We start from the raw sequence: 26,386 nt of genomic DNA, 5'->3' as shown, positions 1-26,386 counted from the left end.
AGGGCCGTTTTATGATTGTTAATCATAAACCGGGTCTTTGCAACACTTTAAGCATCTCATCATTAATCCTTGCAATGGCAGGTCTCTAACAATAGATAAGACTCATCTTGAAGTAATTAGATAACTTTCTGCAGCATAGCCCCCAAAGGCCGGTTTAACTTGGCAAGTTAATCCGGTTTTTAATCCACACATCCGTTTTAGAACAGACGCACATTAGCCCCCAAGTGTCAAGGATAATGCTTGCATTGTTCTGGAGACTTGTATAAAGTGTAGTACTTAAGAGCAAATAGGCATTAGCCCCCAAGTATGAAGTGCATAACTTTGTTATACGCTTTGTACTTAGCACATATATATACTGTTTGTTTAACATACCTTCATCGTGGCAGGCTGAACTGAGAAGCAAACATGCCCGAAATTCTAACTTGCAAGAGAATGTGAAGTCTCAACAAGCCGAAGCTGAAAAAGCCAAAGAAGAGCTGACCCAGGCCCTGGCCGTGATGGAAAAGTTGAAAGAATCTTTCAACAAAGATCGTGCTGACTGCGAAACTGAGAAATCTGGTTTAACCAAAAGAGCTGTAGATGCCGAGGCAGCCCTGAAGCCAGTGGTGGATGAACAAGCCGGTTTGAAACACCAAATCAATGCTATGACCTCTGCTATCTTTGGTAAGTACCCGATTTATGTGTGTTGCATAAGTTGATGAACCTTATAACTGACCAAAATGTTGATAAAATCTTTGACAGGTACCCGAATCGCTCATCTTGGCACTGATATGCAGATGAAACTCAAAGCGACATAGACATTGATTGAACAGCTGTACTCTGGGTCTCAGCGGGCTATTTGCACGACAGCTTATAACAAACCGGCTCTCACTGTCGGTGTCAAAACCGGCAGATCTCGGGTAGGGGGTCCCGAACTGTGCCTCTAGGCCGGATGGTAACATGAGGCAAGGGACACGAGGTAAAACCCTACGTCCTGCTTGATTAATATTGATGATATGGGTAGTACAAGAGTAGATCTACCACGAGATCAGAGAGGCTAAACCCTAGAAGCTAGCCTATGGTATGATTGTGTTGTCCTACGGACTAAAACCCTCTGGTTTATATAGACACCGGATAGGGTTAGGGTTACATAGAGTCGGTTACAATGGTAGGAGATCTACACATCCGTATCGCCAAGCTTGCCTTCCACGCCAAGGAAAGTCCCTTCTGGACACGGGACGAAGTCTTCAATCTTGTATCTTCATAGTCCAGGAGTCCGACTGAAGGTATAGTCCGGCCATCCGGACACCCCCTAATCCAGGACTCCCTCAGTAGCCCCTGAACCAGGCTTCAATGACGACAAGTCCGGCGCGCAGATTGTCTTTGGCATTGCAAGGCGGGTTCCTCCTCCAAGTACTTCATAGAAGATTTTGAACACAAAAGATAGTGTCCGGCTCTGCAAAATAAGTTTCCACATATCGCCATAGAGAGAATAATATTTACACAAATCTAATCTGCTGACGTATTCCATAGTGTAACATCACACCACGGCCAAGCCTTTATTCGAATCGTTTTACTGTCCCATCTCAGCGTGTTATGCGAGGTGGTTCCCTTGGCACGTCTTGTTAAAGCAGAGATCGTGTCCCCTTATTTCGGGATTCTCATCAATACAGGCGTGGGTAACCCAACCACGCCATTGATTACGGCGCTTGGGAGATAAGCGAGTTTTACCAGGCTGGTGGGGACGCATAGTCGCATCCACCCATATAAGGGGATAAGAATCCACCTTTTCACCTACGCCTTCTTCCTCCCTTGCTCATCCATTCTCGCGGACTCGAGCTCCAGCGCCCAAGTCCGCACTCCCTACCTCAACCTTCTCCAGCCATGTCCGGAGCGGGAGGCAAGTGGATGGTCTCTTCCATCACGGAGGGACGCATCCAAAAACTGAGGAAGGCCGGATACTTGTCTAATGACATTGTGTACCGGCTTCCCGAAAAGGGGCAGCTCCTCCCCACCCCAAGGCCCCATGAGAGGGTAGTGTTCCTTCCCCACTTCCTCCGCGGACTGGGCTTTCCGATCCACCCATTTGTCCGGGGACTCATGTTCTACTACAGCCTGGATTTCCATGATCTGGCCCCGAACTTCATCCTCAACATCTCGGCGTTTATCGTCGTGTGCGAGGCTTTCCTCTGCATCCGCCCCCATTTCGGCCTATGGCTCAAGACTTTCAATGTCAAGCTGAAGGTTGTGCGCGGCAACCAGGCCGAGTGCGGAGGCGCCATGGTGGGCAAGATGCCGAACGTCTTATGGCTCGAGGGATCCTTTGTGGAGACCCTGAAGGGGTGGCAATCGGGGTGGTTTTACATCACCGAGCCGTGCGACCCTGAGTGGGTCGCAACCCCCGAGTTCCGGTCCGGACCCCCAACGCGGCTCACGTCCTGGAAAGAGACGGGCCTGTCATGGGGCAACAAAGGAGAGGTAACTGGACTGCAAACATGCATCCAAACCCTGGTGGACAAGCAGCTCAAGCTCGTCAACGTAGTCCAGGTTATGCTCATCCGCCTGATCCTCCCGTGTCAACAACGGGCCTTCAATCTATGGGAGTTCAACCCGGCGCAGCACCGAACTCTGAGCAGGCTCTTTGACACTACATACGAAGATGCCTGGAAGGTGCTTTTCAAGAGCGCTGAGGCTCCCGCATCCGCCACCGAGGATCGCGGATTCAGCGCGCAGCGTCACGCTAGCGCGGTAAGTTGTTTGTACCTTTTTACAGGGTATTGGTTTTCCATAGTTTAACTCAATGTGGGATCTAAGCTCCCTTCCTTTGACAGAGTTGGAAGGCGAAGTCCGGACAGATCAACTGTCCGGCTCCCTTGCCCGAAGACCCAGTTGATGCCCGCTTGGCGAAGCTGCTGGTTCCGGCACCCTATGTGGTGCCGGAGAAGAAGGCCGCGAAAAAGGTCACGGGGACTCAAAAGAGTGCCCGACGCCAGGAGGTGTCGGACCCATCATCCGACGGTTCCGAGGCGCATTCCTCCCGTGAAGACGAGGAGGAAGAAGAAGAGACCTCTCCCTCTCTAGCGGGAGGAGAGAAGAAAAGGAAGGCCACCCTCTCTGGGGAGGCCGGAGGGTCCAAGAAGGGAAAAACCCTTGCTCCTGACTATTCCACCGACGCCGACGACGGCGGAGAGGAGTGGCCGCCCAGGGCCAAGCCCCTGGCAAAATCGTAAGTGTCCGGATACCAGAGTAATTCATAGTATTCGTTTATTGCACAACTTTCCCTTATGTTGAATATGTTTATGCAGCCCACCTAAAGACAGGATCGACGCGTCGTCGAGCGGCTCACTGGACTCGTCGGATGTGAACTCACTTCCGACGGCTTCCTTCCCCCCGCCCTACGGACGACACCGAAGTGTTGTCCCAACAGGTTCCAAGCTGGGAGGAGGTGGTCCTGGAGGCGCCGCAAGGCAACCTCCCGGACTCCAGGAGTAAAGGGGATGAAACCCCCCAGGGCTCCAAGTCCGGCTCTAGGCCGGACACCGCTCCAAAACCTTCAAAGGTTCCAGAGTCCGGCAGGGGACCTCCTTCCAAGAGGAGCAAGCCCACCGTGCCGGTGACCCCCGTCCAACCGGAGGCGCCGGACAAACTGTTTGAGGCGCTCCAAGGCGCCTCCATCGACGAGGAGCATCGCACCATTATGAGTGCGGTGGTCCAGAAGGTTTAGTCCGCCAAGAGCGGACTGACTGAAGCTTGTACTAGCCTTTTAATAGGCTTTGAGGTAAGTAAAGAATGTGTAAATAATATTACCGCATAGACAGTAGCCCCTGATGCTCTGTTTGGCATTCGGGAAGAAAAGCCGAATAGAGGATCAAATAAAATTCGCAAGAGTCTAACAAAAAGGAGTCAATATGCGTATGTAGGCTTCTCTGCTTGCGTCCGCCGCACTGACTGCAGAAGTGGACACGCTAAAGCAGAACCTCGAGCGGTCCGAGCAAGAGCTCGGGCGTGCCAAGAAGCATCTCGAGGACAATGAAGGTAAAAAATACCTTGTTTAAATATATATAAAAAGGTGCAATTGCAAAAATGACAGGATTATCGTGGCTATTGTAGGGGCCACGTCTGAGGTGGCGGCCCTTAAGCAAGCACTGGTCGAGGTCGAGAAGAGGGCGGTCACGGAGCGCATCGAGCGGGAGAAGTATGAGGACGAGGTTGGCAAGGTACGGCAAGAGCTCCAGGCTCTAATGGAAAAACATGAGAGTTTGGAGCTTGACTCAAAGAAGCGAGCATCCGAGCTCGCGGTGGCTATTGAAAATGCCAAGTCTGCCAAGCCCGAATCCCAGAAGACCCTCCAGGAGTTGGATGAGGTGAAGAAGATAGAGGCGGGTAAGGCATTCTTTATGCAAAGCAAACACATAAACGTGAGTTACTTGTTACTTACCCGAATCCGGAGCTCTCCAGGAGCGTTCATAGATCTTCCCCGGAGTGTGTCCGATGCCACCGCATTCTATCGAGCCGAGGAGGGCAGCTCGACAGAGAAGGTGTTCTGGTCTCAGTATGCTGAGGCTGGACATCCCGTGCCCCTGAGCGACCAGCTGAAGCAACTGGTCGAGCTACAGAAGGCGGCCGAACAGGCCATGAAGGGCCTCATAGTTCGGCTGTGGCCTGGAGGGGCTCTGCCTGGGAGCTATTTCGGGATGGTGCGGCGGCTGGTGGAGGCCTCTCCAAGGCTCGAAGTCATCAAGCGCTCCGTCCGCATTGAAGGTGCCCGTAGGGCCCTTGCCCGTGCTAAGGTGCACTGGGGCAAGCTGGATGCCGAGAAGCTTGTGAAGGACGGGCCACCGCCGGGGAAAGAGCATCGCAAGCCCGAAAATTATTATAAGGATGTTCTGAAGGGTGCCTGCCTTGTGGCGGATGAATGTTCTAGGGATGTAATTTTTGAGTGAAACTTGCTCATTTTGTCCTGTGCGCTGAAAACTTGTTCATATGCGTTAAGCAATGCTGTTAGAATTTAAAATATTACCTTTTGTGAGGTTGTTTATCAATTCTGAGAGATGGCAAGTCGTCGGCTTCTGCCCCCGTGCCGCTAGTGCTGGGGTGTTCGGGGATAAACCTGAGCACTCTTTTTCCCATGTTTGGGTCCTTCGAGGGAGGCGCTCAACCCAACGAACAAGGCAATCGGACTATAATGCGTGAACACTCTCACTTAGCCATAGAATTCTATAATTTTAAATTTCGGCGAAGCCCCTGGTATTCGGAAGACCGAGTTCGGGGCGCTATCCACGCCTTGGCCGGACAGAGCCGGCTCCTCGCTCTAAGCGGCATAAGACTTTAGGGACTCGAAAAACCTCTCGAACATCGACCAGCTCTTGCTTCATCATGACACTCAGTTTTAGCTTTCTCCACTGAGGTGCTCGACTCAACTCAACTGGGGCACAATCGCAGTGGTTCTCCTAGTGCTACCTTAGCCGATATAGCGGAACGTAAGGCACCAAAACATAGGAGCTGGGCAAACCCAACTATTAACCCAAGACATGATTCGGAGCCGATGCATATAATGCTATAAGTTCGGGGTGCCGCACTTATTAAAGTGTTCAGACTTCTCACACCATATTGAGGGGTACTAAAGCCCCTGGCGTATTTTGGTCGTACCAAAGTGTACGGATGCAACATGTCGTTAAGGAACATATATTAAAAAAGAGTAATGCAAAAATAGACAAAAGCTATGCATTGTTTATTAAAGAGGGCTGCGATCAAAGCAGAACAATACAAATAATGCGATAAGCAAAAGGTTGGACTATGTAACATGTCCGTTCTAGGGGCAAGCTGCGGAATAGTATGCGAAATAGGTATATTGCTCATGATAGAGACCACCTGGGAGTTCCGTAATGCGGCGTGGCTTGTCTGCTTCCCTGATTCTTGCATCGTTTGTGCGGCAATTGAACTACCGAACAGGCCTTCCGAAGAGTGGAGTCCTGAAAGCAAGAGAAAATTAAAAAATCGGCAGCCCCTGGTGCGGTTTAAGCCATGTTTCGGGCGTGCCGTGATGGTGCCCCTCCCCCTGTACCCATGGTATTTCTAGAGCGTAGTTATGTACGCAAAGTACTAGTATCGCATTTTTGCGAGGGCTGGGGTTGGGGCCGCATTGCTACGCCTGCTCGGGTCGTGCCAGGCGGTCTTGTTGTAGGTTACTCCAGGCGTGCTTGACGGTGTCCGGTCGTTTAATGGCCGGACTGGAGAACTGCCTGGAGAGGCTGCTTTGTACTTCTGCTGCAAGGGCCGCCGTGTGCTCCTCCGTTCGGAGGGAGCGTTCGATGTTTCCATTGACCGTAATTACTCCTCGAGGGCCTGGATTTTGAGCTTAAGGTATGCGTAGTGCGGTACCGCATTGAACTTGGCGAATGCGGTTCGCCCGAGCAGTGTGTGATAGCCACTGCGGAATGGGACTATGTCGAAGATTAACTCCTCGCTTCGGAAATTATCCGGAGATCCGAAGACCACTTCAAGTGTGATTGAGCCTGTACAGTTGGCCTCTACACCTGGTATTACGCCTTTAAAGGTCGTTTTGGTGGGCTTAATCCTCGAGGGATCTATGCCCATTTTCCGCACTGTATCCTGGTAAAGCAGGTTCAGGCTGCCGCCGCCGTCCATAAGGACTCTAGTGAGACGAAATCCGTCAATAATTGGGTCTAGAACCAATGCGGTGAATCCGCCATGACGGATGCTAGTGGGATGGTCCCTTCGATCAAAGGTGATCGGGCAGGAGGACCATGGGTTGAACTTTGGGGCGACTGGCTCTACCGCGTATACGTCCCTTAACGCACGCTTCCGCCCCCTTTTGGGGACGTGGGTTGCGTATATCATGTTCACCGTCCGCACTTGTGGGGGAAAACCCTTCTGTCCACTATTGTTCGGCGGCCGGGGCTCCTCGTCGTCATCGCTATGCAGCCCCTTGTCTTCATTTTCGGCATTTAACTTGCCTGCCTGCTTAAACACCCAACAATCCCTGTTGGTGTGATTGGCCGGCTTTTCGGGTGTGCCATGTATCTGGCATAAGCGGTCGAGTATTCGGTCCAAACTGGACGGCCCCCTAGGATTCCTTTTGAATGGCTTTTTCCGCTGACCAGATTTAGAGCCTCCGAATCTGGCATTAACTGCCGTATCCTCAGTATTGTCGCTGTTAATGCGGCACTTCTACTTGTTGCGACGCGACCTGCCACTAGTGTCCCTGGTATCCGAATTACCAGGGTTTTTGGTCATATTGTTGCTACGAGCAAGCCAGTTGTCTTCTCCCGCGCAAAAGCGGGTGATGAGTGTCGTGAGTGCTGCCATAGACTTCGGCTTTTCCTGTCCAAGGTGCCGGGCAAGCCACTCGTCACGGATATTGTGCTTGAAGGCTGCTAGGGCCTCAGCGTCCGGACAGTCAACTATTTGATTTTTCTTTGTTAGGAACTGTGTCCAGAATTGCCTGGCCGATTCCTCTGGCTGTTGAATTACGTGACTTAGGTCATCGGCGTCTGGGGGTCGCACATAAGTGCCTTGGAAATTGTCGAGGAATGCGGCTTCGAGGTCCTCCCAACAACTGATTGATCCTGTTGGCAAGCTGTTAAGCCAATGCCGAGCTAGTCCTTTAAGCTTGAGTGGGAGGTATTTGATGGCATGGAAATCATCGCCGCGGGCCATGTCGATATGAAGGAGATAATCCTCGATCCATACCGCAGGATCTGTTGTGCCATCATATGATTTGATGTTTACGGGTTTGAAACCCTCGGGGATTTGATGATCCATTATTTCGTCTGTGAAGCATAGTGGGTGTGCGGCGCCTCTGTACTGGGCTATATCACGACGTAGCTCCAATGAGCTTTGTCTACTGTGTTCGGCCCTGCCGAATTTGTGGCCGGCGGGACGGTTACCGTCTCAAGCCGTGGGGCGCCCATGCGATCCGTAGATCGATCTTGTTTGCCTTGCCTTGTCCTCCAACATATCTCGTAAGTCCGGCGCATATTCCCGTGCCTTGGTACGGGGTGCGGCTTGAGTGGAGGGCCGAGAGGCCTCTCTGTCGTGGCCACGAGGTGGTTGGTCGGCCGCATCAAGTGCTTCCTCCTCTAATTGGGGTAGCAACCTGTGCTTTGGGTAGCTCTTGGAGGGGCATTCGAGTTTATGCTCTTCGGCCGCAAGGACTTCAGTCCATCTGTCGACTAGCAAATCTTGGTCAGCTCTAAGCTGTTGCTATTTTTTCTTGAGGCTTCTTGCCGTGGCCATAAGCCTGCGTTGAAAACGCTCTTGCTCGATGGGATCCTCTGGTACGACGAATTCGTCGTCGTCGAGGCTTGTCTCGTCTTCGGAGGGAGGCATATAATTATCGTCCTCGACCTCTCTGTCTGCCGCTCTCTCATGAGGGCTGGTTTCTCCATCCTCCTATGCTAAATCTTGCTGGAGGGGGTTTTCTTCGGCACCTCCCGGAGTATTATTATCTCCCGTGCTGGAATCACCGTATTTGTTTTGGCGGAATTTTGAGCAGCGCCGCTGACGCCGGCGCTTAGGCTGTTTCTTGGAGGGGTCATCCTCCGCTGTTCCGTCGCCATCTCCTTCTTTTGGGGTGTCCACCATGTATATGTCATATGACGAGGTGGCTTTCCAGGGCCTGATAGGCGCTGGTTCTTCATCGTCTCCTTCATCGGCATCCATACCGTCGATGTCTTCGGAGTCGAAGTCGAGCATGTCGGTTAAGTCGTCGACAGTGGCTACAAAGCGGGTGGTGGGTGGGCTTTGAATTTCTTCATCGTCCGAATCCCAACCTTGCTGACCGTAGTCCGGCCAGGGCTCTCCTGATAAAGAGAGAGACTTCAGTGTCTTCAGAATATCGCCGAAAGGCGAGTGCTGAAAGATGTCCGCGGCAGTAAACTCCATGATCGGCGCCCAATCGGATTCGATCGGCAAGGGCGCGGAGGGTTTGGAGTCCGGCTCCTTGGAGTCACGAGTTTCGCAGAGTGCGGGGCTGGTGTTCGGCTCGATCGCCGTTGGGATCGCAGCCCCCGAGGCGGCGTCCAACCACCCATCCTCGATCGGCGCAGTTGGCTCCGAATTAAGGGTCGAAGCCGATGCGGGTGCGGCCTCCAGGGCACTGTTCGGCGGCAGAGCTAGATCATGCTCGTCGTGACAGTGCGGCGCGCTCGGCAGTGGCTCGAATCCGTCGAAGATCAAGTCCCCGCGGATGTCAACCATGTAGTTTAAGCTTCCAAATCTGACCTGATGGCTAGGGGCATAGCTTTCGATCTGCTCCAGATGGCCAAGTGAATTGGCCCGCAGTGCGAAGTCGCCGAAGACGAAGATCTGTCCGGGGAGGAAGGTCTCATCCTGGACTGCATCGCCATTGATGATCGTAGGAGCCATCAAGCCTGACGGCAACGACACAGAGGAACTCTCAATGAAAGCACCAATGTCGGTGTCAAAACCGGCGGATCTCGGGTAGGGGGTCCCAAAATGTGCGTCTAGGCCGGATGGTAACAGGAGGCAAGGGACACGAAGTTTTACCCAGGTTCGGGCCTCTCAATGGAGGTAAAACCCTACATCCTGCTTGATTAATATTGATGATATGGGTAGTACAAGAGTAGATCTACCTCGAGATCAGAGAGGCTAAACCCTAGAAGCTAGCCTATGGTATGATTGTGTTGTCCTACGGACTAAAACCCTCTGGTTTATATAGACACCAGATAGGGTTAGGGTTACATAGAGTCGGTTACAATGGTAGGAGATCTACACATCCGTATCGCCAAGCTTGCCTTCCACGCCAAGGAAAGTCCCTTCCGGACACGGAACGAAGTCTTCAATCTTGTATCTTCATAGTCCAGGAGTCCGGCTGAAGGTATAGTCCGGCCATCCGGACACCCCCTAATCCAGGACTCCCTCATCCACTTTGATTAAACAAACTCTTGAGAAGTTGGCCATGTTACCAGCACGCATCGCCGAGTTGAAGAAAGCAGCTGCCAGAGCCGGAGCTTTAACTGCACTTATTCGAGCAAAAGCCTGGATTCCAGATCTTGAAGCGGAAGACATCATCAAAGGATACCCAGGTGTTAAAGAAGATGGTTCCAACTTTGATAATGATGATCTCCGGCGGCTGACCAAACAGATGCGGCCAGTAGCCAGCAAGTTGGGCGATGATACATATTTGTCCCATTTTCGACCGTTTTACAATGCGGAGGGGAAGAGGCAGCCGGCCGACATCCATGAAGTTGAAGAACCTGTGCCTCCGATTCGTAAGCACACTTATGCTCCTGATATTAACCCTTCCAATCTTATCCATGAAGAAGCAGTGTTTCAAGCTTTAACTGGAATCGATTGGTCGACGGTTGATTTCTAGCGTCTGGGGAGGGATGAAGAAGTGCCCACACCAACTGACCCTCAACCATCAAACCGTCCAGACGAAGCATCCTAAACCGGTTGCCTGTTTACTGTCCACCGTGTGCCGATCTTGTGAAAAACAATTATACCATTGGAGCCGTTTTGAGGGCTTCTTGTAATAGGATAGCTAAAAACTCCTTTATTGGCCATGCCATCGAGCATGTTTTGTAATGCCTCATGACAACTTGTGCCACCCTTTGGAATATATTTATGCATAACCCATGATGAATTATGTTCCTGGATTTAATAACTTAAAAGTGTCTAGCGGTTTTCCGCTAGACTGGTCAATATATACAACAAGTGTACATGACATAGATGAAATAATCAAAGTGTTTGTACAAAAAGCAGTATACATAACATACCTCATTGGTTGACCAACGGTGTATACGGCAAAGATGTTAATATCAATCCGGAGCGTTGATAACCTCATCTCTATACTGCTGGTTTATATATTAAACCAGACCGGTATAACTACCTGCTTTTCGTTATAACACTGGTGATCTATTCAAACCAGACCGGGTCAATAAACACCGGTTTATAACTGATCATGTGTCAACAACTTGTAGTTGAGAAGCAAGCTAGGTCAAGGACACCGGTTTATCAAAAATACTTATGAATTTCAACAAACAAAACTCAAACAGGAAAATATACAAGGCTTTTTACGAGCTGCCAGGCTCCAAATCGAGGCTTTTCATGGGCTGCCAGGCCTCTGAGTTAAACCATTTAACAAAGCCTTTTAAGATGGGCCTCCAATTAACCAATCATCGTTTTAACTTTAACAAGTTCAGGGTCTATAAAAGATTGACATGTCAAATGTTCGATGGGTCATACCAGGATTACCTGGACAGGAGTGGCTTACTTGATGAAGGCATGTTAACCCGGGTTTTTAGGTGAATACACCAGGCTTCCAAGCCGTGGCTTGATAGCCAATTACGAGGGTCCTTTCAAACTCTTTGTTGCTTGCACAAAGAGCCCCCAAGTAACTTTGTGAGCTGTGCTCCATGGGTGCCCATGTTTGAGTTTGTGCTTTGTGCAACACTCTCTTTGGCCCCACATAATTTCCTTTCTGGCTAAATGCCGATCAAGAGGTGTAGCTGTGGTGTGATAACAACAAAGCCCCCTAGTGATATCCCTTTGTCGTTTCAAACCGATCAAGATGTGTAGCTATGGTTCAGATATTACCAAGCCCCCTAGTGATATTCTTTATATCTGTGCAGCTGTAGAGACCGGTTTAACAGAAAACTCCGCTTTGTCAGTAGAAACTCTTGTGAGCACACACATGATGTAAAAAGAACAGAGACCCCGCTTTAATGGAGGCTCCGGTTTATTATATAATATATACATTATCACAAATATGTACATAAGAAGAGTCTGTGGCTTAAGTATAGTAAGGCCGAAGAAGGGCTATGTTCCATGGCCGCTTGGTCTCCTCCTCCGATTGACGTGAGTCTTTATGCTCTCGAACATCAATGAGGTAGTAAGACCCGTTGTGCAGATTTTTGCTGACCACAAAGGGTCCTTCCCAAGGTGGGGATAACTTGTGCATATCAGTCTGATCCTGGATGAGCCGGAGCACCAAATCGCCTTCTTGAAAGGTTCTGGTTTTAACCCGGCGGCTGTGATAATGTCGGAGATCTTGTTGATAAATCGCCGATCGTGCTGCTCCAAGATCACGCTCTTCATCCAACAGGTCCAGAGAATACTGACGTGCCTTCTCATTATCAGCTTCAACATAAGCTGTCACACGGGGCGAATCATGATGGATGTCACTAGGAAGAACAGCCTCCGCTCCATAGACCATGAAGAAAGGTGTATAACCCGTAGACCTATTGGGTGTGGTGTTGATGCTCCATAACACAGAAGGTAGCTCCTCAACCCAACAACCCGGCGTCCGCTTTAAGTGAACCATAAGCTTGTGTTTGATACCCCGTAGAATTTCTTGATTTTCCCTCTCTGCTTGACCATTAGATTCTACCGACGCTAGATCGAGCCGGATATGCTCACGTTGACAAAATTCATCCATCTCCCCTTTGGACAAGTTAGTACCATTATCTGTTATAATGCTGTGTGGAAAGCCAAACCGGAATATCACCTTCTTGATAAATTGAACTGCCGTGGCTGCATCACACTTGCTGACTGGCTCTGCCTCCACCCATTTAGTGAATTTATCAACTGCTACTAACAGGTGGGTCTTTTTGTCCTTAGAGCGCTTGAAGGGTCCAACCATATCAAGCCCCCAAGTTGCAAACGGCCACGTAATTGGAATCATCTACAACTCTTGAGCCGGAACATGCGCATGGCGGGCAAAGTTTTGACATCCATTACATCTCTTGACTAAATCCTCCGCATCAGCATGCGCCGTCAACCAGTAAAAACCGTGGCGAAAAGCCTTGGCAACCAAAGACTTTGAACCGGCATGGTGATCGCAATCCCCTTCATGGATTCTCGCAAAATCTCACAACCTTCTTGAGGAGAAACACAACGCTGAATTGCTCCTGAAACACTGTAACGATGTAACTCCCCGTTGAGTATGGTCATGGACTTTGAACGCCGGATTATCTGTCGAGCCAATGTTTCATCGTCTGGTAACTCGCCCCGGTTCATGTAAGCCAGATATGGGATCGTACAATCCGGTATGGCATGCAGAGCTGCCACCAACTAAGCCTCCGGATTAGGAATAGCCAAATCTTCTTCGGTTGGCACCTTGACTGATGGATTATGCAACACATCAAGAAAGACATTAGGCGGGACCGGTTTACGCTGGGAACCAAGACGACTTAAAGCGTCCGCCACTTCATTCTTCTGCCGGTCTATATGGTCCACCTGATAACCCTTAAAGTGACCAGCCACTACGTCCACCTCTCGCCGATATGCAGCCATGAGTGGGTCCATAGAATCCCAAGTACCAGACACCTGCTGAGCCACTAGATCTAAATCGCCAAAGCACTTAACCCCGCTCAAATTCATCTCCTTAGCCATCCGAAGACCGTGGAGCAAAGCCTCATATTCAACTGCATTGTTAGTACAAGGGAACATTAAACAGAGGACATAACTAAACTTGTCACCTTGTGGGGAAGTTAGTATGACTCCAGCCCCCGAGCCCTCCAACTGTCTGGATCCATCAAAATGAATAGTCCAATATGTATTATCTGGTTTCTCTTCAGGTGCCTGTAACTCCGTCCAATCATTGATGAAGTCCATGAGTGCCTAGGATTTGATCGCTCTGTGGGGTATATATTTGAGCCCATGAGGTCCAAGCTCAATAGCCCACTTGGCAATCCGGCTAGTTGCTTCTCTGTTTTGAATGATATCGCCTAGAGGAGCTGAGCTGACCACTGTGATGGGATGGCCCTGAAAATAATGTTTAAGCTTCCAGCTTGCCATAAATACTCCATACACCAGCTTTTGCCAATGCGGATACCTCTGCTTTGACTCAATGAGCACCTCGCTGATATAATAAACCGGCCGTTGAACCGGATATTCCTTGACAAGCTCCTTGCGCTCTACTACAATGGCTACGCTAACAGCCCGGGCATTAGTAGCCACATATAATAACAACGGCTCTTTATCGATTGGTGCTGCGAGCACGGGCGGTTCAGCTAGCTGCCTCTTGAGATCCTCAAACGCTTTATCAGCTGCGTCACTCGAGACAAAGTTATCTGTTTTGCTGAGCATCTGATATAAGGGGATGGCCTTCTATCCAAGGCGACTGATAAACCAGCTCAAGGCTGTAATCCGGCTGGCCAGACATTGAACATCGTTGATACACGCCGGTTTAGCCAAGGACATAATTGCTGCAATTTTTTCCGGATTAGCCTCAATGCCTCTGTTTGACACCAGAAAACCTAAGAGCTTGCCTGCCGGGACACCAAAGACACACTTCTCCGGATTGAGCATCATCTTATAAATCCAGAGATTGTCAAAGGTTTCTCTTAAATCATCTATCAATGTCTCCTCCTTTCTGGATTTTACCACAGTATCATCCACATATGCATGAACATTGCGCCCAATTTGTTTATGAAGGCAATTCTGAACACATCGCTGGTAAGTTGCCTGGGCACTCTTGAGTCCAAAAGGCATGGAGACATAGCAGAAGGCTCCAAAGGGAGTTATGAAAGTTGTTTTCTCCTGGTCCTTAACCGCCATTTTGATCTGATGATAACCAGAGTAAGCATCCAGAAAACACAAACGGTCACAACCTGCCGTAGCATCAATTATCTAATCAATGCGAGGGAGAGCAAAGGGGTCTGCAGGGCAAGCCTTGTTTAAATCTGTGTAATCCACACACATGCGCCAAGTGCCGTTTTTCTTAAGAACTAGCACCGGATTAGCTAACCACTCTGGATGAAAAACCTCGACAATAAACCCTGCGGCCAACAGACGGGCTACCTCTTCACCAATAGCCTTCCGTCTCTCTTCATTGAAGCGGCAGAGGAACTGCCGGACTGGTTTAAACTTAGGATCAATATTGAGTGTGTGCTCATCGAGTTCCCTCGGTACACCTGGCATGTCAGAGGGTTTCCATGCAGAGATGTCCCGATTCTCATGGATGAACTCGATGAGCGCGCTTTCCTATTTGGGATCCAGGTTAGCGCTGATGCTGAACTGTTTGGATGAATCACCAGGAACAAAGTCAACCATCTAGGTATCTGTAGCCGATTTGAACTTCAATTCCAGATCATGTTCTGTAGTTGGCTTTTTCAAAGAGGTCATGTCTGCCGGATCAACTTGCTCCTTATAGAATTTCAACTCTTCCATGGCACAAACCGACTCAGCATAAGCCGCATCACCTTCCTCACACTCCAAAGCAATATTTCTACTTCCATGTACTATGATAGTCCCCTTATGACCTGGCATTTTAAGCTATAGATAAACATAACACGGCCTCGCCATGAATTTAGCATAGGTCGGCCGCCCAAACAAGGCGTGGTACGGACTTTTGATCTTTACCACCTCAAATGTCAATGTTTCTGACCTTGAATCATAGTCATCTCCAAAAGCTACCTCCAAAGCTATCTTGCCAACAGGATATGCAGACTTACCAGGCACCACACCATGAAAGACCGTATTTGACGGTTTAAGATTCTTATCTGTCAACCCCATACGGCAGAATGTATCATAATATAAAATGTTGATACTACTTCCCCATCCATGAGTACTTTGGTAAACTTGTATCCCCCAACTTGAGGGGCTACCACCAGGGCCAAGTGACCTGGATTATCAACCCGGGGTGGGTGATCCTCTCTACTCCACATAATAGGTTGCTCAGACCAGCGTAAATACTGAGGTACTACCGGTTCAACAGAGTTTACTGCCCTTTTGTGAAGCTTCTGATCACGTTTACACAAACTAGTAGTGAAGACATGATATTGCCCGCTGTTTAGCTGTTTGGGATTGCTCTGATAACCCGACTGCTGCTGCTGCTGATTCCCCTGATTGTTGTAACCTCCCTGGTTGCCTTGGTGCCCTTGAATGAGGTGTCCAGTTAGGTTGCCTTGAAACCCTAAACCGGAACCACCACCTCCGTAGCCCGGCCCATGGAAACCTCCTCCTGAACCGCCGGGCGGGTTGTTATCATACTGGAACATATTGGAATTCTTGAAATCCCGCATGATATAATAGTCCTTCCAAAGATGTGATGCTGGCTTCTCCTTTGATCCATGCTTTGGACAGGGCTGATTTAACAGGCGCTCCAAATTGGGGCCTGAACCTCCGCCCCTCTGGGGCTGCTTGCCCTAACGGCGCTGGCCATTCTCCTGTGCATTGGTGTTAGCAACAAAGTCCAAGCTGCTGTCGGCCTTGCGCTTACCGCCGTTTCCATGGCCTGCCGGATTATGCTGCTGACCCTTGGCATTGCCGTTCTTCTTACCTTTCCCCGATTTATCCTCCTCTGAGTCCGGGTCCTTGGTATTATCTGAATCGGCGTATTTAACCAAAGCGGCCATGAGCGTTGACATATCATTGCAGTGACGTTTGAGTCTTCCCAACTTCTGTTTGAGTGGTAAGAAACGGCAATTGCCCTCCAATGTTAACACTGCAGTGTATGCATTGATACGATCCGATGAATGCAAAATCGCTGAGACCCGTTTGACCCAATGGGTCGTGGACTCCCGTTCCTCCTGGACACAAGCGTCCAGATCCACGATTGACATCTGCTGCTTACAAGTATCTTTGAAGTTCTGGATAAACCGGTGCTTTAACTCAGCCCATGATCCGACAGAATTGGTTGGTAAGCTCTTCAACCAAGTGCGAGCTGTTCCTTCCAACATCATGGTGAAATATTTAGCACACACTTCCTCATCCACATCTAACATCTGCATTACCATCTCATAGCTCTCCACCCATGCCTCTGGTTGCAAATCGGCGGTGTAATTTGGTACCTTACGAGGTCCCTTCAAATCCTTGGGCAGTCTCACATTACGCAAAGCGGGGGTAAGACACGGCACCCTTAAGGAACTGAACACCACACCTGGCTCCACTGAGGCTGTAGGGTGAACCGGAGTATGTTGTCGTGCTCCGTGTTGAGCTGCCAACTTGGCCTCCCGACGTGCGCGGCCATGGTCCACAACATCCTGTGCATTAGCGCCTCCCCCTGCCGGGTTGTTCCCTCGTGGTGAATTTCGGCGATGTGCAGTACTAGATACGGCTGGTTTGTCCTCCACGTGTTTGCTATAGCTCCGACTTGGATGGGGAGTGGAATGAATCCTCTCACGACTGTGTGAATACGCCTGCTATTGATTTAGTGTTGTTTGAAAGAGATCGCTAGCCCGACATGCTTCCACTACAACTGGTGACTCGCCGTCGGTTGGGAGGGCCGTTAGGCGTGAAGCAGCAGCCACAATGTTGTCCAACGGGTTGGAATAATGCCCAGGAGGTGTTGGTACATACTGTGGCACAACGTTGTTCTGGCGAGGTGGGTCCATCATGCGCGGTTGAACCGGCGCCCCTGTTCCCGGCGCCTCCGCCCGGTTTAGTATGGGTTGGTTACCAGCTCCTGCTCCTGGTGTGTTGAAGAGATTCTGCGGCTCATAAACCGATGGGAGACGCGATCGGTACCGTCTTCTCATGACTTCCTCTGAAGCATTCTGATCCAGCCTAATCCGGTAGGCCTGTGCTTCCAATTCAGCCCGCTCTATAGCCATCCTAGCATTCTCTGTCGCCGGGTCCGCTTTAGCCTGGGCTATCTGGTCTTTCACTTTTGCAATCTCCGCATTGTGCTGATCCCAGGCTGCTGCATCCACCTCTGCGGCCATCAACGTTGCCAAAGCATGGAACAAATCAGTCAGGACTTGGGCTGGAGGCGGCGCTGAGCTTCCTGCCCCTGCTGGTGTGGCCGTTGTTGAACCAGAGAGCATTGCTGTGGCGGTAGATGAATGAGGCGCTGGTTGTGTGCCGGCCATGAAGATGGCGGCCCGGTTTGGCAGATCAGGGGAATCCGGAATACTGTTGCCCTCGGATCCTCCATCAATCCGGCCGTCCTACAACTGGTAAAGTGATTCGGTCTCTCCAAAAGACTCGTCATCAGAACAGACCACGGTCTCTCCATCGGACACCGGCCCGTCCTCGTATCTCGATCCATGGATGACACCTACGAAGACATGCCTTGCCTCGGGCTAAACCGGCGAAGAACTTGCATGCCGAGCCGTTTTGATGATGTCGGTGCAGATGTCCGGCTCAGGGGCCGGTTCGCCGATTTTGCCGATGAAGACGTGAATCCCACCAAAGGGGACCCGGTACCCGTATTCGATCGAATCGGCCTCGGGACCCCATCCCGCGTTGTCGATGTAGAGCTTGCCGCGATGACTCTTCGTCATCCGGCCCATAGCGTATCCCTTAAGTCCATCAAAGTTGCCCTTCAAGAACTCAAAACCATCGTGCGATAGCCCCACGGTGGGCGCCAACTGTCGTGGGTTTGTCACGGCAGATGTCCTTGTGAAAGGACTTAGTCGTGGGGCTATCGCTACGGGTTAGTGAAAGTGTAACTATCCCTAGGTGGTTTTGGTAATTCATAACAACATATAGCTCATTGAGCTAATGCTATTCCAAGATGATTATTTCAGGAAAGCTCAATGATTGGCATGGCATGGATGTGAAAGTGGAACCCTCAAAATGCTAAGGACAAAGGATTGGCTCAAGCTCAAAAGCTCAAGACTCTTCATTTTATATTTTAGTGATCCATGATCACATTGAGTCTTTAGGAAAAGCCAATACTATCAAGGAGGGATGAGGTGTTGCTTAATGAGCCTCTTGCTTCATGTGCTTAATGATATGCTCCAAAACCCTCAACTACTTTCCCATATCCACATATGACCTAAACCCTAAGCCAAACTCGGTCCTACCGATTCTTCCTATCCGGCGCCACCGAGTTTCACTTGTCATTAGCCACTGCCAAACCCTAGCAATTCGGTCCTACCGATAAGGATCTCGGTCTCACCGAGATGGGGTTGCAAACTCTCTGTTTCCCTTTCGTAACTTTTCGGTCTCACCGAAAGAGCGAATCGGTCCCACCGAGATTGCAATGTAAACTCAGTGTTTCCCCTTTGTAACTTTTCGGTCTCACCGAGTTCCACTCGGTCTCACCGAAAGAGCAAATCGGTCCCACCGAGTTTGCTTGACCAACTCTCTGGTTAGCTAATTACCAAATTCGGTCTCACCGAGTTTGTGTAATCGGTCTCACCGAGATTACGTTATGCCCAAACCCTAACCATATCGGTCCTACCGAGTTGCATGTCAGTCCCACCGAAAATCTCAAACGGTCACTAGGTTTACATTTTCGGTCCGACCGAGTTTATTGATTCGGTCCCACCGAGATTGGAAAACTGTGTAACGGTTGGATTTTGTGTGGAGGCTATATATACCCCTCCACCTCCTTCTCATTCGATGAGAGAGCCATCAGAACACACACACCATTCCAACTCATATGTTCTGAGATAGAACCACCTACTCATGTGTTGAGACCAAGACATTCCATTCCTACCATATGAATCTTGATCTCTAGCCTTCCCAAGTTGCTTTCCACTCAAATCTTCTTTCCACCAAATCCAAATCCTATGAGAGAGAGTTGAGTGTTGGGGAAACTATCATTTGAAGCACAAGAGCAAGGAGTTCATTACCTACACACCATTTGTTACTTCTTGGAGAGTGGTGTCTCCTAGATTGGCTAGGTGTCACTTGGGAGCCTCCGACAAGATTGTGGAGTTGAACCAAGGAGTTTGTAAGGGCAAGGAGATTGCCTACTTCGTGAAGATCTACCGCTAGTGAGGCAAGTCCTGTGTGGGCGATGGCCATGGTGGGATAGACAAGGTTGCTTCTTCATGGACCCTTTGTGGGTGGTTGCTTCTTCGTGGACCCTTCGTGGGTGGAGCCCTGTGTGGACTCGCGCAACCATTACCCTTGGGTGGAGCCCTGTGTGGACTCGCGCAACCGTTACCCTTCGTGGGTTGAAGTCTCCATCAACGTGGATGTAGGATAGCACCACGTATCCGAACCACGGGAAAAACATCCGTGTCTCCAATTGCGTTTGAATTCTCCAAAGCCTTCCCTTTACATTCTTGCAAGTTGCATGCTTTACTTTCCGCTGCCTATATACTCTTTGCATGCTTGCTTGAATTATGTGATGATTGCTTGACTTGTCCTAAATTAGCTAAAATCTGCCAAGAACTAAAATTGGGAAAAGGTTAAGTTTTTATTTTGTCAAGTAGTCTAATCACCCCCCTCTAGACATACTTTTGATCCTACAGTTAGCTTAAGGGGTTAAACCAGACAAGGGGACACAGGGAGTTTTATACTAGTTCGGCCCCTTCGAGGAAGGTAAAAGCCTATGTCTAGTTGTGATTGGTATTGCTAGGGTTTCGAAGGCCAGGGAGTGAATCCACTTTGTCTGGCTCTCGAGTTGTTGTCTGTCCCTAAACCGCGGCAGGGTCGTTCCTTTATATACATAGGTTGACGCCTGCCGGGTTACAGAGTCCCGAAGCCGGATCATAAATGTGTCTGGTTCGGTCTCTACTCTCCCTATCTTACAATACAAGTTATATGACTAGGTCAGTTTACATTTACAGGCTGTAACCCGCCTTTGGGCCTTGGGCCTTCCTTAAAGCGCCATTATCCTTGCATCTTCATGGGCTTCTAATCTTCAAAGAGTCAACCCGGCTACATAAGGCCGGTTTACCTCCAGTAGTAATATCCCCAACATCATGCGTCTGTACATCGTCAAATATTATCACTAATACATCCCGAGTAGTATCATACATATAACATAACTAATACAACTAAAACCCTAGCACACGATGGGTATCGGCGCAGGCGGTGGACACCCAAAGAGAAGGAACCATTACATGATCATAGCTCCTGTGAGTCCCTGGAGAACCTGCCAGGTATTGGAGAACATGTGCTCCAACGCAATCAAGTAGCGACGGACGTGCGTGTCCTCCTCGCTGACACGGTGACGTACCACCTCCGCGGGGTCCTCAAGCCTCTGCACCGTCACTGGCCCACGCGACCACCACCAAAGAAGGTTCGGGTCAACGACGGGCTGGCTCCTCACCAAGCTGCGCCCCGGTAGGTAGCGCCTCCCAGTACCAGCCCGACAGAGCCCAATGCCGGACATGGCCCATCTGGTCAAGCAGGTGTCCTCCGTCGAGTCGACGATGAGGATGCGGGATAGGCATCGTTGACGTCGATGCGGGGATAATTGATTTAACTAAAAAAATAACAACAATGTGACATGTTCAACTAGTTTTATTAATTCAACTAGTTCTTACTAAAAATAAACTTACTATAAATAAAATTAAACTAGTACCTAATTAGTACCTAGTTCTTACTAACTAATTAGTATCTAGGAACTACTTCCCTAATTACCATCTAATTTGATGAACCTAGGGGTGGAAAGTGGTAGCGGATAATCCGAAATATCTGATATTCATATTCGATCGGATATTCCAATTATCCAACTTAAAAGTCAAATAAGTTGTCAAATTTTACTCATTTTATGATTAATCTTAGAAATTATTATGCATTACAATAGTGTTTATTCATAAACCTATTTATCATTGACTTATTGTATGTCACAAGTTGAATACTTCATGTCACATAGCTATTGACTAATACACTTAAGCAATATGTCGCTATTATTCGTATATGTTCCGAATCAAGAAAACATCCAATTCGTTTCCACACCTAGATGAACCCTAACTAATTTTATGCAATTAAAATTTGAAGAACCCTAGGCAGAGGTAGGGGAGGGGGAGGAGCAGGCGTGCTCACCTCGGCTGCCTGCGGCGAGGGAGGGGCAGACGGCGTCGAGGTCGGGGTCGGGGCTCGGGCGCGCGGCGGAGGGCGGCGTCGAGGTCGGGGTTGGGTGCAGCGTCGAGGTCAGGGGAGGGGGCGGTGTCGAATCCATGGTCGGGGGCGGCGTCGAGGGTGTGCGGCGCGTGGCGGCTGATGGGCGACGGCGGCGGCGACAGCGCAGAGGAGTTTGGATTTAGGGGAAGTGGCCATGGGGAGGAACGAACCGCGCGGTTAAGTCAAAAGTAGCAGCAGCGCGTTCTGGGAAGTGCACTACTGCTAAGTTAGCTATAGCGCGTTTTCGGATATGCACTACTGCTATTCCTTTCTATTTTTCCCTTTTTTCATTTCTTTTAATTTACATTTTATTCTTTTCCTTTCTCCTTTTTCTATTTCTTTCATTTTTAGTTACTTTTCTATTTGATTTTCATTTAATTTTATTTCCTTTAGCAGTAGCGCCTTTCTGCGTAAACGCGCTGCTACAAACCAACTAGCAGTAGCGCTGTTCGCAGTAGATCGCTACTACTATGTGTAGCCTATCGGCTTGGCAGTGGGAATTTTAGTAGTAGTGCTTTTATCTTCAGGCGCGCTACTGCTAAAATCGTATCTATAGCGCGGTTTGCGCCAACGCGCTACTGCTACTTAGCACTAGCGTGCTTTTTTAACACGCACTGCTGCTAAAATTCTGTTTATAAGGTTTTCCCTAGTAGTGACACTATGTTCTCTTTGGTCGAATACGCCTATGTTTGAACAGGAAGCCCCCAAGTGACATACTTACAAATTGTGCTCGTCAAGGGACCTATGTTTGAGTTGTGCTATGCATCCAACTCTCTTTGGTACCTGTAGTTTAGGCATCAAGCCTCTTAAGCGAACATATAAGATGACGATAAAGACTCAACTTCGATGAAGTGAAACGACAGAGGCCCTGAATTATCAGGAATGCTGGCTTTATTATATTGTTTATAATATATACATCATGAGAGCCAGTGTCTCAAGTATAGTAAGGCCGAAGATGAGCAATGTTCCACGGCCGACGAGTCTCCTCCTCTGATGTGCGTGAGTCCTTGTGGTCTCAAACATCGATAAGGTAGTATGACCCATTATGCAGATTATTGCTGACCACAAAAGGTCCTTCCCAAGGTGGTGATACTTTATGCATATCCGTTTGATCCTGGATGAGCTGGAGCACTAAGTCGCCTTCTTGAGAAGTTCTGGTTTTGACCCGACGGCTGTGGTAACGACGTAGATCTTGCTGGTAAATCGCCGAACAAGCCTCCGCGAGATCACGCTCCTCATCTAACAGGTCAAGTGCGTCTTGACATGCCTTTTCATTGTCAGCTTCAACGTAAGCCGCCACCCAGGGTGAATCGTGACGGATGTCACTAGGGAGAACCGCCTCTGCTCCATAAACCATGAAGAAAGGTGTGTAACCCGTAGATCTGTTGGGGGTTGTATTGATACTGAGGGTAACTCCTCGACCCAACAACCCGGTGCTCTTTTCGAAGGAACCATAAGCCGGGGCTTGATGCCTAGCAGAATCTCTTGATTAGCTCATTCCGCTTGACCATTAGATTGAGGGTGAGCCACAGAGGAAACATCAAGCCGAATATGCTCCCGTTGACAAAATTCTTTCATAGCACCTTTAGAGAGATTAGTACCATTATTGGTTATAATGCTGTGTGGAAAGCCAAAACAGAAGATCACCTTCTTGATGAGTTGAACCGCCATTGCTGCATCATACTTACTAACTGGCTCTGCTTCAACCCACTTAGTGAACTTATCAACTGCCACCAAAAGGTGGGTCTTCTTATCCTTGGACCTCTTGAAGGGCCCAACCATATCAAGCCCCCAAGTCGCAAACGGCCAAGTAATTGGAATCATCCTCAACTCTTGAGCCGAAACATGAACTCGTCGTGAAAACTTCTGACAACCGTCACATTTGCTGACCAAATCCTCAGCATCAGCATGAGCCGTCAACCAATAAAAACCGTGACAAAAAGCCTTGGCGACGAGAGATTTAGAGCCGGCATGATGACCACAATCTCCTTCATGAATCTCTCGCAGAATCTCATAGCCTTCTTCAGGAGAAACACAATGTTGAAACGCCCCTGTGACACTGCGATGGTGCAACTCCCCATTAACAATCATCATTAACTTAGATCGCCGGGTTATCTGCCTGGCCAAGATCTCATCTTCAGGTAACTCGCCCTGGGTCATGTAAGCCAAATACAACACTGTCCAATCAGGAATAGCTTGAAGAGCCGCCACCAATTGTGCTTCCGGGTCAGGAACAACAAGATCTTCCTCTGTAGGCAACTTGACAGAAGGGCTAAGCAAAATATCCAGGAAGGTGTTAGGTGGTACCGGCTTACGCTGAGACCCTAATCGGCTTAAAGTGTCAGGCGCCTCGTTCTTCATGCGATCAATATGCTCAACTTGGTAACCCTTGAAGTGACCCGCAATAGCATCAACCTCTCGACGATAAGCCGCCATGAGTGGATCCTTAGAATCCCAAGTACCAGAAATTTGCTGAGCTACCAAATCTGAGTCGCCAAAGCATCTCACCCGACTTTGATTCATCTCTTTAGCCATCCAAAGACCATGGAGCAAGGCTTCATAATCAGCTGCATTGTTAGTACAAGGGAGCATTAACCGGAGAATATAAGAAAACTTATCACCTCGCGGGGAAGTCAAGACAACTCCAGCCCCCGAGCCTTCGAACTGCCTGGATCCATCAAAGTGAATAGTCCACCAAGTGTTATCTGGCTTTTCCTCAGGTGTCTGCAAACTCTGTCCAATCATTGATAAAATCCACGAGTGCTTGGGACTTGATGGCCGTACGAGGGACATACTTCAAACCATGGGGTCCAAGCTCAATGGCCCACTTGGCAACCTAGCCTGTGGCTTCTCTGTTTTGGATGATGTCTCTCAAAGGAGCAGAGCTAACCACAATAATGGGATGACCCAGAAAATATTGCTTAAGCTTCCGGCTTGCCATGAAAACCCCGTACACCAGCTTATGCCAGTGCGTATACCTCTGCTTGGACTCAATAAGTACCTCACTGATGTAGTAAACTGGCCGTTGAACCGGGTACTCCTTGTCTGCCTCTTTCCTTTCCACCACAATGGCTACACTGACAGCCTGGCTATTAGCTGCCACGTAAAACAACAAGGGCTCTTTATCAATTGGAGCAGCAAGAACGGGCGGCTCAGCCAACTGTTTCTTCAGATCCTCAAATGCTTGATTAGCAGCATCACTCCAAACAAAGTGATCTGTCTTCTTCATCATCTAATAAAGAGGGATAGCCTTCTCCCCTAATCGGCTTATGAACCGGCTTAAAGCTGCAATATGACCTGCCAAACGCTGAACATCATTGACACATGCCAGTTTAGCTAAGGAAGTAATAGCCTTGATTTTCTCCGGGTTAGCTTCGATGCCTCTGTTAGAAACCAAACCCCCAAAGCTTACCCGCCGATACACCAAAAACACATTTGGCCGGGTTAAGCATCATCTAATAAACCCGCAAATTTTCAAATATCTCCTTCAAATCATCAATCAAGGTCTCCTTCTTCCTGGATTTTACCACAATGTCATCTACATAAGCATGAACATTACGCCCGATCTGATTGTGAAGACAATTCTGCACACACCGTTGGTAAGTCGCCTGGGCACTTTTGAGCCCAAAAGGCATAAACACATAGCAAAAGGCTCCAAATGGAGTAATGAAAGTTGTCTTCTCCTAGTCCTTCACTGCCATCTTGATCTGATGATAACCAGAATAAACATCCAAAAAAACTCAAACGCTCACAACCCGCCGTAGCATCAATTATTTGATCAATACGTGGGAGAGCAAACGGAGCAGCCGGAAAAGCCTTGTTTAAGTCCGTGTAGTACACACACATCTGCAAAGTGCCATTCTTCTTAAGAACTAACACCGGGTTAGCCAACCACTCAGGATGAAATACTTCAACGATAAACCCGGTCACTAAGTGTTGGGGAACGTAGTAATTTCAAAAAAATTCCTACGAACACGCAAGATCATGGTGATGCATAGCAACGAGAGAGAGGAGAATGTTGTCTACGTACCCTCGTAGACCGGCAACGGAAGCGTTGACACAATGTAGAGGAAGTAGTCGTACGTCTTCCCGATCTGACCGATCCAACACTACTAGGAAAAGGGCTACTAATGGCGCACCAGTTTTGCCTACTAATGGCGCATCACTGGTGCGCCATTAGTATCACGCCACTAGTATTTATTACTAATGGCGCACCACTGGTGCGCCATTAGTATCTGGTATACTAATGGCGCACCACCCAGTGCGCCATTAGTATATAATACCATGCGCCATTAGTATGCCTCCCAGGGGCCATATTTAACCATGTGCTTTGGCACACTAATGGCGCACTGCGGATGGATGCGCCATTAGTATACTTGGCATACTAATGGCGCACTGTTTGGTGATGCGCCATTAGTATACTTTGGCATACTAATGGCGCACTCTGTAGTGATTCACCATTAGTATGAATATTAGTTTTTTTTACTTTTCTGATTTTTGCACAGGTTACAAAATATATTATTTGACAGAATATAGACAGTAGCACACAGCAACAGCAGATTCATCGAATACAATAGAAGATTAGTCTCCGAATACAATTCATCATATTAGTCTCCGAATTCAAAAGACCGAACAAAGATAAAACATTACAAGTCTCGAGACCGCG

Source organism: Triticum urartu, chromosome 3A, assembly GCF_056163025.1.
Source record: "Triticum urartu cultivar PI428250 chromosome 3A, HENAU_Tu73, whole genome shotgun sequence".
In the NCBI taxonomy this organism is placed as follows: Eukaryota; Viridiplantae; Streptophyta; class Magnoliopsida; order Poales; family Poaceae; genus Triticum; species Triticum urartu.
This window is presented reverse-complemented; position numbering follows the sequence as displayed.